This window comes from Pan troglodytes, chromosome 11, assembly GCF_028858775.2.
Source record: "Pan troglodytes isolate AG18354 chromosome 11, NHGRI_mPanTro3-v2.0_pri, whole genome shotgun sequence".
NCBI classification, from domain to species: domain Eukaryota; kingdom Metazoa; phylum Chordata; class Mammalia; order Primates; family Hominidae; genus Pan; species Pan troglodytes.
This window is the reverse complement of record NC_072409.2, coordinates 2,302,973-2,315,719: the sequence shown is the minus strand read 5'-3', so window position 1 is coordinate 2,315,719 and position 12,747 is coordinate 2,302,973. Positions and strand designations below refer to the sequence as shown.

General features: G+C 57.9%; 1 long non-coding RNA gene across 2 annotated transcripts; it reads right to left on the bottom strand.

Annotated features, from left to right (window-relative positions):
* Positions 1–6,778: 6,778 nt before the first annotated feature.
* Positions 6,779–9,826, bottom strand: LOC104008053 (uncharacterized). Of its 2 annotated transcripts, XR_008537209.1 has the most exons (3): positions 9,554–9,826; positions 7,731–8,623; positions 6,779–7,207 (listed from the first exon to the last, which is right to left on the bottom strand). It is a non-coding gene; the product is annotated as an uncharacterized LOC104008053 (long non-coding RNA). The 2 variants fall into 2 exon arrangements; XR_001721094.3 differs by lacking the exon at positions 9,554–9,826 and having other exon boundaries at positions 7,731–9,479.
* Between the last annotated feature and the right edge of the window lie 2,921 nt (positions 9,827–12,747).

The following is a 12,747-nucleotide window of genomic DNA, read 5'->3' as shown; positions in this document are numbered from 1 at the left end:
TGTCCTACCTTTGCAGGGACAGCGAGCCAACCCCTGCTTGGAAGGAGCACTTTCCCCACCGAGGCCGGCCCAGGGCGCGTGCTGAGCAGGTGTGTTGAGTGGGTGGAAAGAATGCAACCCCTGGTTGTGGGACATGTTGAAGCCCACCCCAACCCCTCCAGTACCGTCCTTCTGTCCCTCCACTTGCTGGGGCTGGGGGCCGAGGATGGGGTCACTGTGGGGACTTTATCCAGCTGGTTGACTTCAGGGTCCTGGCAGGGAGTGGCTCTTGCTGCCAGGACAGTAGAGGCCTAGAGAGTCCTATCTCTGACACCAGCCACCTTGTGGGAGGCCTGATCTCTGACACCAGCCACCTTGCAGGGTTTGGGCCAGGGAAGGGGAAGGGATGGGAGAGAATGGAAGCCTCCAGAGTCATTTTAACTGGTCGTTGGACAGAGCCAGTGCGACTTCAAGTTCAATGACAAACCCCCTCTCCATGTCTCTGGGGTGGGGTGGGGCCTGTGGCCCCACAGAGCTGAGCCACCCAGGAGGCCAGGGAAGGAGACGCAGTACACAGGAGGCCAGGGAAGGAGACGCAGTACACAGGAGCCCAGCATCCTCTCAGCTGCATGGACATCTCTACCCAGACCCTTCTGCAGCCACGTCCCCACTTACCCAGCAGGAGACCAAGCCAATTCTTTCCTGCAAAACTGTGCTGGCCTCTGTGACTGTCCTGCAACCAGACAGAGGCCTGAGGGACTCTGCACAGTTTCTGGGCTGAGGCAGAAGAAGCCCCATGGCTTCCCCTCTGCCTCCTGCATGCTGCCTCTTAGCTCTTAGCACCTGCTGGGAGAAGCTGGCCCCAGCGTGGACAAGCCTCCAGGAGACCGGAGCACCCACCGGAAGGAAGGGAGGGAAGGAGGGAGGGAGGAAGGGCCATGGAGGTAAAACGAAGTTATTAGGGTGGGCCCAAATCTGACTGGTGTCCGTAGACAAAGGGGAGATTAGGACACAGACATGCACAGAGGGATGACACCGTGAGGACACACGGAGAAGACGGCATCTGCAAGCCCAGAAGAGAGGCCTTGGGAGGACCCAACCCTGCCCACACCTTGATCTTGGACTTCCAGTCTCCATGACTGTGAGAGGGTAAATAAATGCATGCTGTTAAGGCCACGGAATCCGTGGTCCTTTGTTACGGCCGCAGGGCAAGGCAATCCAAGGGGTACTTATTGTTTGAAGGCGTCCCATTCTGGATGTTCTCTGATGGGGAGTGATGGGGAACTGTGTACCAGGCACTCCACTGAGCATGGTAGGGGCCTTGGTCACAGCGACCTGGGAAAGTGTGTTGTGGCTGTCCCTGTTTACAGGGGTCAGGGGGTGCAGCAACTTGCTCGAGGTCACTTGGGCCATCAGGTGGAGGCTGGAGGGCAGCACTTGGACCAGGGCTTTCTGTACCCTGTTGGTCTGGACACAAGCTCCCCATGGTGTCCTCTTCGGAAGGATGGGGAGCAGTGGGCCCCTCGGAGCCCCTGCGGGAGAATCCCCTTCCCTGACGGAGGCAGACACTCAGGTTAGGGAGAGAGTGGGCAGCCTCAGAGCCCAGGTCCTCCCCTCCCTGCGGTCCCCTCAGCCTGCCGGCACTGTCCAGATCTTTCCAAGCCCGGCTACATCACTCGATCTCAGTGCTGAGTGCTGGGTGCAGAGGCCCCACTGCCTTTGCCATCTCAGGGTCTTTGTTACTTTCATGCTTGTGCTTTCTTGTCCAACCTCTCTGGAGCTCAAGCTCTGAAAGGAGGTGCCCTCCTCTGTTTCCCTGAGTTCCTGGTACCTGGCAGGCGGTAGGGCTCAGGGTGTACTTGCTTGGTTGGTTGGATGGTTGGTTGGATATGACTGGTTGGTTGGATGGATGGATGGTTGGTTGGATGGTTGGTTGGTTGGTTAGATGGTTGGTTGGTTAGATGGTTGACTGGTTGGTTTGTTGGTTTGTTGGATGGTTGGTTGTTTGGTTAGATGGTTGGTTGGCTGGATGGTTGGTTGGATGGATGGTTGGTTGGTTGTTTGGATGGTTGGTTGGTTGGTTGGTTGGATGATTGGTTGGTTGGTTGGTTGGTTGTTTGGTTGGATGGTTGGTTGGTTGGATGGTTGGTTGGTTGGTTGGTTTTTTGTATGGCTGGTTGTTTGGTTAGATGTTTGGTTGGTTGGATGGTTGGATGGTTGGTTGGTTGGTTGGATGGTTGGTTGGATGGTTGGTTGGTTGGTTGGATGGTTGGCTGGTTGGTTGGTTGGTTGGTTTGTTGTATGGTTGTTTTGTTGTATGGTTGGTTGTTTGGTTAGATGGTTGGTTGGTTGGATGAATGGTTGGTTGGTTGGATGGATGGTTGGTTGGTTGGATGGATGGTTGGTTGGTTGGATGATTGGTTGGATGATTGGTTGGTTGGATGGTTGGTTGGTTGGATGATTGGTTGGATGACTGGTTGGTTGGATGGTTGGTTGGTTGGATGGCTGGCTGATTAAAGTGCCTGGCTTGTGCTGGATTTTCAAAAATGGAGGCCCAAGGACTTTGGAGGGCCACAGGCCTCAACCTGGCATGGCCCACTGGCATCCACAGGCATGTAACTCACCCGGGGCAGCCCTGGCACCATGTGTCCAGTAGCCTGTTGGTGCCATGCAGGGGTGAGGGAGACAGTGGGCACAGATCTGTGTCTGGGGCCTTGTAAGTGGTGTCAGGGGCCATTAGGGAGGCATGGATCACAGATGTGCTTGATTTCAGAAGTGTCCCCATCCCACCATCCCAAGCTGCAAGAGGAGATTCTACGGTTGGGTGAACGACTTCAGATTCCTGAGCATGCACATCTATGTGCTGGGCTTATCCTTGGTGGCCATTAATGAAGATTTAATGATGCGAAGCCCTTAGCTGAGGCTGAGGCAGGATAAGTGCTTAATAAACACCACCGTTGGAAAGCAGTGATGTTCATGGAATGCAGGCCATTGGCTAGGCTCATGGACAGAGACCCCAGCTTCTCAGCATGGGGAGGACGGGGCTGCTTGCCCATCTTCTTGGTGGTCCTGGTCTTCTCCGGGCAGCAGGCCCTTGGCTGCCTAATGCAAGTGGCCTCATAACACCCAGATTCAGATTACAAAGGAAGCCTGCATTCAAGGTTAGCACTCACCCTGGGCCCTCCTCCCAGGGCCACAATGTCCCTAGACCCAGGTCTGGGCTGTATTTTCTCCTGTGCTAATTTCACAAAACACACAACTCATATTCCTGTTGATTGAACAGTTTTGCGTTGACAGCAGTGAAGATTTGTGACCAAGTTTATCATTACCCCAGAGCATGGACGATTTGTATGGCTCCGAGGAGCTCACAGGGGGGATATATTTTATGGCACACTTGGAAGACAAACATACGCATTTATATGTCACTTGTTGCAATATAAATGCTAACTTGTACTTCTTTCAAAACTTTTAATGAATTGTATACGTTCTGGAAGATTTACAGGGTGAATGGGATGGCTCAAAATGTTACTTTAAACATATTTGTCACTTTGGCAATAGCATCAAAAAAATCTGGAAGATATTGCATTCAGAAATAAATCATAAAAAGATGCATCTTAAAAGAGGTTTATTTTGGTCGTTAATGGTTGATGGGCCCCCCCATGCAGGATTTAAAGTTAAATTATGCAAAATCAAAAACAAACCTTATAATACTTAATCAAACATGCATAAAACTGTCAGGCCCAAATAAATTCTCTCAATTAACTTGCTTCAGATTGTGATTGCATTCGCTAATTTAATCAGCCCCAGAGTAATCTAGAAGCTGGGAAATGATGAATTCCTGTGAACATGAGCCCAAGGGGGGCCAGGGCGGGACACCAACGCTGGGGCCGAAGGCCTTCCGAGGTGGGGACGGAGAACCAGCTCTCTTTCCACCTGGGGAGCTGTTTCAGTCACTCCCTGACGTGGAGGTAGGTTCTGTCAACCAGGCACGGGGCTCAACTTCACTGCTACCTGGGAACGGCCTGGGGCAGCCTCCTTCCCACACCTGAATCAGCCAGACCTGGGAAGCACCGTCTGGAAAAAGCTCCACTCCGGTTTTGTTTGGCTCCACCAACCTTGGCCTGGGTCCCTCTGTGTCTTTTCCTGAACAATGAGAACCCAAATGTGCTCAGAATGGCTGTTTCCTTCCACATCACCCTTTCAGAGCCCGCTTGTACCTACCGAAGATTCCCGATTTCATCGGGATTATGTCCTTTTCTGGGGGAAGGGGGCCTGTCTCGGACACCGCGGGCTGGAGGTGGCGCCTGCACTGTGGGCGCGGAACCTCTCGGGTGTCCGCGGCTCTGCCCCAGGCTTACTCGGCCACCGCAGGAGGCCGCCTCGTCCAGCAGGAACCCCAAACCCAGGCAAACTGCACCGACACCCCGAGACCCATGCAGGTGTTTGTGCTTAAAAATGGGACCGAAGCTTTATGGGTGTTTATTTTTGTAAAATTTAGTGAAACTAATTCAACCAGAGCCAAACCTGCTTATTGTGTCATTCTAGTGGATGAGGAAGAGACAATGGAGAGAGAGAGAGACAAAGACAGAGAAAGAGACAGAGAGACAGAGAGAGGGAAGGAGAGACAGACGGAAGGAGAAACAGAGAGACACAGATGGAGAGAGACAAAGAAAGAGACAAAGAGAGGGAGGAGGAGGAGGAGGAGGCTGGTGCATGCCTTTTCTGAGCTGACCGTGAGCTGAATCACTTTGGTGCAGTCCAAGGCCTTGACTGTGCCTGAGCCCACCTTGGGACCCCACCTCATTCCCCCAAGGCCCCCGTCCCCCCACCTCTTGGTGGAGGACCTCTGTGAAGCCCTCAGCACGCATCCCTGTGGGGCCCTGCACAGATGGGGCTCCAGCCCAGCCTGGGACGTTTGACGGCCCCTGCTCTCCATCTATCTGGCTAAATGCTTTATTTTATTGAATTTCAAAATAGGGCTGATGGGACATACATGGGCTTGCATTCTGCTTTTTCCCTGCTTGACCTTATGGAATGAACATTTTTTCAAGTCCGAGTACCCCTCATAAATCTCATGTTCAGTAGCCACGGTGTATTCCAGAGCTCGGATGCACCATGATTCACCTCACCTTTCTTCTCTGATTGGATGTGTGAGTTGGTGCCAATTTTTTATTATAAATAATGCTGTGATGAACATCCCTGCACATAAATCTGTGCACACACACATTTCAAATGCCGCTCTCTGGTTGGACCTGCTGATGGGGCTGACCTTTCTGAGGCTGCTGACGTGCCCTGGCAAGCTCCGTGCTGCCCGCTAGCTGGCGGGGCTGAGGGCTCCCTGCCCGCGTCCCGCCATCGCCACCCTCACCCGCCCTCCCTGGGGTCTTCTGAGAGACGGTGAGGCTGTTTTCTGCCAAGGGAACCAGGCCTGGCATTGGCCACTTCCAACGCAGGCAGCTGAAAGCGCCCCTCGCAGGGAGGAGCTCGGGGGCTGAGGGGCTCAGGAGAGTCTGTCTTGGGAAGGGAAGGCCCGAAGGCCCTGGGGAGCTGCTGAGCTGTGGCCTGGCTGGAAGCTGGGAGGGTGACGTCCTTGGAAGGAAGACACTGGCATGCGGCAGCCAGGTGCAGGCAGCCAAAGGACAAACCCGCGTGTGAGTCTTCACGTCCAGAGACTGGAGGTGGAAAGGTGGGTGCCAGGGGCTGGGGCAGGGGTGCGAGTGTTCCATGAGGACAGAGCTTCAGTGGGGAAGATGGAGACTTCCGTGGATGGAGGGAGGTGACAGCTGCAGCGTCAGATGAATGTGCTCAGGGCCACTGAACTGTGCGCTTAAAAATGGTAAGATGGTGAATTATGTGTATTTTACCACAATAAAAAGAAAGAAAAAAGAAAAAAAAAAGGATATCAAAAGCGACAGGGAGCCCAGGCAGAGGGTGGGTAAAGTGAGGAGGGCTGGAAGGTGACAGTGAGAGCCGTTTTCATCCAAACTCCCAATTCCAGCATCGCTGGGCAGCTTCTGTTTGAAGAGAATGGAAATAAACGCTCTGCCAGGAGAGCAGGTCTACACAGGACAAGCTCTGGGACAGACGCAGGACGGGGATGCATCCGGAGGGGCATCCCCACACCTGCCTTTGGGGCCTCCCAGACTGCGAGGGCGACGGGGTCCAGGCTGGGCACTCACAGTGGACCAAGCAGGGCCACCACTGACGGACCCCTGAGCTGTGGGCGGAATGACAGGCCGTTCCCAGAGCGTCTAAGGCTGTGGAGCTCTCACCGGAAACACGCTCCCATCCCACTCAGGCATCTGGGGCTCTCGAGACCACTCACCACCCGGCTGGGAACAAGGGGCGTGCCAGACTCTCCTCCTCACTGTCACTCCTGTTGGCCAATCTTGCTGTCATTACCTGTTTTGTTTGTTTGTTTGTTTTTGTTTTTGTTTTTTGCAGACAGAGTTTCGCTCCTGTTGCCCAGGCTGGAATACAGTGACATGATCTCAGCTCACTACAACCTCTGCCTTCCAGGTTCAAGTGATTCTCCTGCCTCAACCTCCTGAGTAGCTGAGATTACAGGCATGTGCCACCACGCCCAGCTAATTTTTGTATTTTTAGGAGAGATGGGGTTTCACCACATTGGCCAGGCTGGTCTCGAACTCCTGACCTCAGGCAATCCACCCACCTTGGCCTCCCAAAGTGCTGGGATTACAGGCATGAGCCACTGCGCCCGGCCCCGTTACCATTTTTTAAATGTAATTTTTTAGTAGGCATGACATTTCCATGATTAGAGATCAAACCACATCCTGGCTGTGATTAGGAATGTATCTTTTCATTCCCTTTTTATTTCTTTTTTTGTAATTGTGGCAAAAGACACACAACAAAATTTATCATCTTCACCATTTTCAAGTGCACGATTCCGTGTCACTGAGCACCTTCACAGTCCTGCAGCCACCACCCTCCGTCTCCAGAACTCGCTATCTTCCCAAACTGAAGCTCTGTCCCCATGAAACACTCACCCCCGTCCCCTCCCAGCCCCGGGACCCTCCATTCGACTTTCTGTTTCTGTGGCTCTGAGGGCCCTGAGCGGAATCACAGGGTCTGTCCTTATTCATCCTGCCTCTCTTGCATTCAGGCTGGAAGCATGCCATGCCTCTGCGGTCAGGTAACTGAGGCCTGGAGCTCCTTCCACAGCAGAGCACAGACGTCCTCACCCACCTGCACAGCTGCGTGGCTCTCCCTGGGGGGATGGACAGGGAGGCTGTGGCGTCCCTGCTTGGCTGTTCAGGTACCTGCAGTGTCAACGCCTTTCCAACTGTGATCTGTCCCCTCCCCGCATCACACCCCACAGCGCTGGCCCAATCCTTCCAGATGTTTCCACAGGTCCTCCTGCAGTTGCCTCCCACTCAGAGGGAACCTTCTCAAAGGCAAGCCTGACCCACAGGCAGGAGTCCGAGCTCCTTTCTGAGCATCTGGAGACTCTAGCTTGGCCCAGTCATGGCTGAGGCCACCCTGTCCCGAGGACACCAGGCTGTCCGTGGCCAGGGACCACACCCCCGACGCCGCTGAACCTTTGCCCACGTGGCCCCCCGCACCCCCTTCTTGGCAGTCTCGCATACCCTTGCGAACTTTTCCTTTCATATCCTTCAAAATTCAGCTCAAGGCCTCCTCTTCCAGGAAGCCTTCCTGATTGTGGGCCGGACTCACCCCAGTGCCTGTCCCACAACCGGCCCCAGGGAGGGAGGGGCTGTCTGTTTGCACACCTGTCACCCGCTGCGTCACATGCTCTCTTCAGGCAGGGCTGACCTGGTTGGAATGACAGAAACGCTCTCCAGGCATCTCTGACAAAAGGTTCTTGGCAACCGTGCTGTCTTGGTTGTCCTGGGGCAGGTCCTTGCCTCTGATTGCTCTGTCCTCTGTCCTGGCAGCAGTCCTGGACACCAAGGCCAGGCTGGACCTACCTCTAGGAGTGCTCTAGTAGGGAATGGGGCAGGTGGGGGTCTACGAGGAGGCCAAACAGGGATCAGGAGGGCGGAGGGCGGGCCCGGGAGAGAGCTCTCCCTGCAACCTGGGGTGTGGGCCAGGGGCCTGTGTGAGAGCAAACCTCGGGCAGGGCTAGTGGCCTTCTAGGCAGGGGTTTGGGAAGCGCCACACTTGGGTGCGGGGGGGAGGGGAGCATGGGGGTGGTGCCGGGATGTGGCACCGAGACCGTGGGTATGAAGTGCTGGGTCTCAGAGGTGAATGCGGGTGGCCCAGACAGGCTGCAGGGTAGACTGAGCCCTCAGGGAGGCAGCAGTTAGTGCTGCTGGCAAAGTTGGTGGTTGCAAGAGCAAGGACGGGGCATGTCGGGGGTACCCCACACTGCACGAAGCCCCCCGGGGCCGCTGGTCCTGCTGGCGCCATTGTCTCCCTCTAGGTGGGAGTCCCACAGCCCTGGGACTGGCTCATGGTGTCCTCTTCTGGGGGCATTTGGGCTGCAGCTTGGACACAGCCTGATCATCTTCCCCCCAGCAGGCCCACCCTGCCACCTGCATACCCAGCATCCGACTCAGCAACTGGGCAGGAAAAGATACTGAAAGAGCGTTTGTCTTCGGCGTCTTCCCAGGCACAGAGTGGGGTGGGCAGGCCAGCGATGGCCTCCCATGTTCTGGGGTTTCTGGAAAGATCATTCCATTAGGTCTGCGGGGCAGGACGGACAAGTTCAGATGGGAGATGGTCCCATAAAAGCATGGCCCGTGTGAGCACAGTGAACACTGATTCCAGACACTCTCAACCTCATCACCAGGCACTGACCCCTCAGATCACGGCGCCCCGTGTCCTGGAAGCCATTGCTAGAGCGCAGCTCTCCTCTGTGCAGTGTGCGTGTGGGGAGTGGTGACCGTGTCTCTGATGGGCACAAGCTGAACACAACCCAGGCAGGTGCCCTGTCATCATGGGAGGGGCAGCGGGGGCACACCCTGCCGTCCTAAAACCCAGTCCTCTAAAGTGTCAGTTCTCATCGGTGGCTGGGTCTCCTGCCTCCCTGGGTGACACTGGGGACCAAATAACCCCTTCCCTTCCGTGGCCTCCTACCCATGCCCCCGGGAGGACCCAGGTGCAGGCACGGCTAAGCCCTCCTGCGCACTCCGGACACTCAGGCCTCAGGTAGGGAGTGGGCAAGTGGCCAGTGCTGCCCCTTCCGGGTAGGCTGTCCCAGTCAGGCCCCTCGTCCCAGCCTTCTCCCTATTTGAGGGGTGAGGCCGGTTGGATGCCTGCAGGGCCGCCTCGGCCTCTATGCGCGACCCCCGGAGACTGAGACGGTGAGAGAGCTCCCCTTCCCACTGCGCCCCCGCGTCCCTGCAGCCAGGGGTGCGCGCCCCGCCGCCCAGTCCTGGGATGGAGCTGGGAAGCGCCCGCTGCGGGGTGCCTGGGACCCTCGAAGGCGTCGGGAGTTGGGGGCAAACGGCCGCCGCGCGGCCAGCAGGGGGCGCCGCCGGCCCGCGCCAGGCGCCCGGCCTCGCTGGGGTCCGCGGCTCGGCTGGGTCCCCCCACTCCGGGCCCGGCTGAATCTCCATCCTCCCTGTGCGGCTCCTGCACCCCGGCGAACCTGGCTCTCTCTGTGCCTCAGTTTACTCCTGCGGTCCGCTGAGCAGGAAGTGCAGCCCTGGCTCCGGGACCTCAGCCCGAGGCCGGCGCTGCTGCGGAGCCCAGGCCTCCTGAGGCCGCCCCACGCGCAGGGGCGCTGCAGAGCGCGGAGCCCGGGAGCTCGCACCGCCTGTTCGTGGGGTCCCTGGGGTGCAGGGGTGGAGGACATAGGAGTGTGGGGGTCGTGGGCAGACCCAGGCGGGACGCTGTGCCAGTGCCGCCCCGAAAGCCCAGTGCGCAGGGTCCCCTGCGCCCCAGAGCCTGCCCCGCCCCTACGCCGGTACCCCCTCCAACCCCGGCCTGCCCCTCCCCCGCCCCACCCCCAGCCTACTCCCCCCACCCCCGCTCCTGTCCCCACCCCCGCTCCTGCCCCCACCCCCGCTCCTGCCCCCACCCCTGCCCCTAAGCTTGCCCCGCCCCAGAGCCCGCCCCCAACTCCCGCCCAGCTCCTGCAGCCGCCCCGCCCCGCAACCCCGAGCCTGTCCCGCCCCCGCACCGCATACTCCACCAACCCCGGCCTGCCCCGCCCCGCCCCGCAGCCGCGCAGTCCCCGCGCTGGCTCCGAGCTGGTCTGGGGAGCTGCAGCGCTCGCCAGCGCCAGGGGGCGGCCTTGTCCTTCCCGCGGCTCCCGGACCCCCGCATGCTGGGTCGGGGAGACAGCCCGGCAGCACCGCCCCCAGCCCCGCGCCCGGACTCCTGTGCCCCTTCCCTTCCTCCTGAAACGGGAAGAGCGGCCCCGCGGCCTGGGCCTGGGCTTTTCTTGCAGGAGCACGGGCGGGGGGTGGGGGACCCAGGCCAGGGCGCGTGCGTGCTCGGCGCCCACTCCAGACGGTCACCCAGCAATCACCAGCTGTGGGGCGGGGAGAAACAGAGATAGAGAGAGACAGAGAGGGAGAGAGAGAGAGGGAGAGAGGGAGAGACGGGAGAGAGGGAGAGACGGGAGAGAGGGAGAGAGAGAGAGGGACAGAGAGAGAGAGAGATGGGGGAAGAGAGGCAGAGACAGAAAGGGAGACAAGAGCGCATAAGGCATGGGTTGGTGCGAAGCCCGGGTGTGCACCGGGGCTCAGGTGAGCCAGGCTGGCACCGGACGCCTCCCGTGGAGACAGCGCGGGGTCCCGGTTCCACCAGGATGTTCCACAGTCTCCTTCGGGGCTGGCAGCGAGGCCGTGGGGAGGAAGTGATTTGTCTCCGCGCTGACAGGCTGCGGGGCACAGACCGAGCCCTCGGGGAGGCAGCCGTTAGTGCTGCTTGTAAGATCAGTCAGTGGTCGCAAGAGAAAGGGCTTGACCTTTCAAGGGTGCCCCACACTGCACAAAGACCCCCTGGCCGCTGGTCCCGGCTGGTGCCATTGTCTCCCTCTAGGTGGTCTGGGCTGCTGAGGGTAGGTGTGGACAGGAGTCCCACAGCCCCGGGACTGGCTCACCCCGTCCTCTTCCCGGGAGCGTTAGGGCTGCAGCTTGGACACGGCCTGGTCATCTCCCCAACCTTCCCCCTGGCAGGCAGTTCCTCCACTACCCACCTGTGTCCCCAGCCGTCCCACTCAGCAACTCGAGCATAAGACAGACACCTGTTGGGTGAATGGCTCTTCCAGACAGAGACAGCTTCAGACAGGAGGCAGGTTGGCGGGCCACCAATGGCTGACGATGCTCCGGGGTTTCTGGAAATAGTTCTGTGAGCTCTAGGAGACAGGGAGGAACAGTTCAGAAAGGAGTTGGTCCCGTAAAAGCATTTGCGTGATAATGGGCCAGGCGTGGCTCACATCCATAATGCCAGCCCTTTGGGAAGCCAAGGCACGAGGATTACTTGAGGGCAGGAGTTTGAGACCAGCCTGGGCAACATGGTGAGACCCCTGTCTCTACAAAAAGATTTTCTTTAAAAAAATTAGCCAGGCATGGTGGTGTGCACTTGTAGTCCTAGCTTCTTGGGAGGCTGAGGCAGGAGGCTCACTGAAGCCCAGGAGGTGGAGGCTGCAGCAAGCCATGATCAGGCCACTGCACCATGGCACTCCGGCAGTGACAGAGTGAGACTTTGTCTCAAAAAAAGAAAAAAGAAGAGAAAAACTAAATATAGCCTTTTTTTTTTTTTTTTTTGAGTTGGAGTCTGGCTCTGTCACCCAGGCTGGAGTGCAATGGCGTGATCTCAGCTCACTGCAACCTCTTCCTCCCAGGTTCAAGCCATTCTCCTGCCTCAGCCTCCCAAGTAGCTGGGACTACAGGCATGAGCCACCACGCCTGGCTAGTTTTTGTATTTTTAGTAGAGACGGGTTTTCACCATGTTGGCCAGGCTGGTCTCGAACTCCTGACCTCAAGTGATCCACCCACTTTGGCCTCCCAAAGTTCTGGGATTACAGGCATGAGCCACTGCGCCCAGCCTAGACTTTATTGTTTAGAGCAGTTTTAGGTTCACAGCAAAATCATCATTCCTCAGAGTCCGCAGTGTACATTAGGGGTCCCTCTTGGAGGTGTGCATGGCGTGGCTTTGGACAGGTGCATAAAGACAGCACCCGCCCTCACAGCGCTCTGTACAGTAGTTTCCCTGCCCTAAGGGTCCCCGGTGCTCGCCTCATGCCTCCCTCACCCCTGCCCCGGGGTTTCACTGATTCTATTGGATTCTTTCTTGGGATTCTGGCCAGGCAGGGGCAGGGGTTCACATTGCTCAGACAGGAGACAGGCTCCTGGGGCAGGGGCACTCACCCTCAGGACGGGCTGAGGCCTGAATCGAGGCCAGGGCCACCCACCTGGAAGCGTGGCTTAGCCCCATCCTGTGGGCAGCCAGTCGGGCAGCTGCCGTGGCCCTTGCTGGCTACTGTCACATGCTGCCGTGGCCCTTGCTGGCTACTGTCACATGCTGCCGTGGCCCCTGCACGCCCCTTGGCACAATCGTGGCCGTGGGGAGCTGTTCTGTTGTGGAACGTGAAGGTTATGGAGACCCACAGTGGCACAGGCAGCATGTGACCAGCTCTCAGTCAAGTGCTCAGGGAATGTCCAGCAGGGCTCTCACCCCGTGCGGAGGGACAGCCCCGAGGTGGCCCCAGCATTTCCTGCTGTTGGCCGGGGAGGCAGGGTCAGCTGCTTGAGTGTCTGGAGGCTGCTCCCCTGCCCAGCCCGCCTGCTGTGTGCCCACAAGCTTGGTGGCCAGGAGACATTTGTCAAAGGA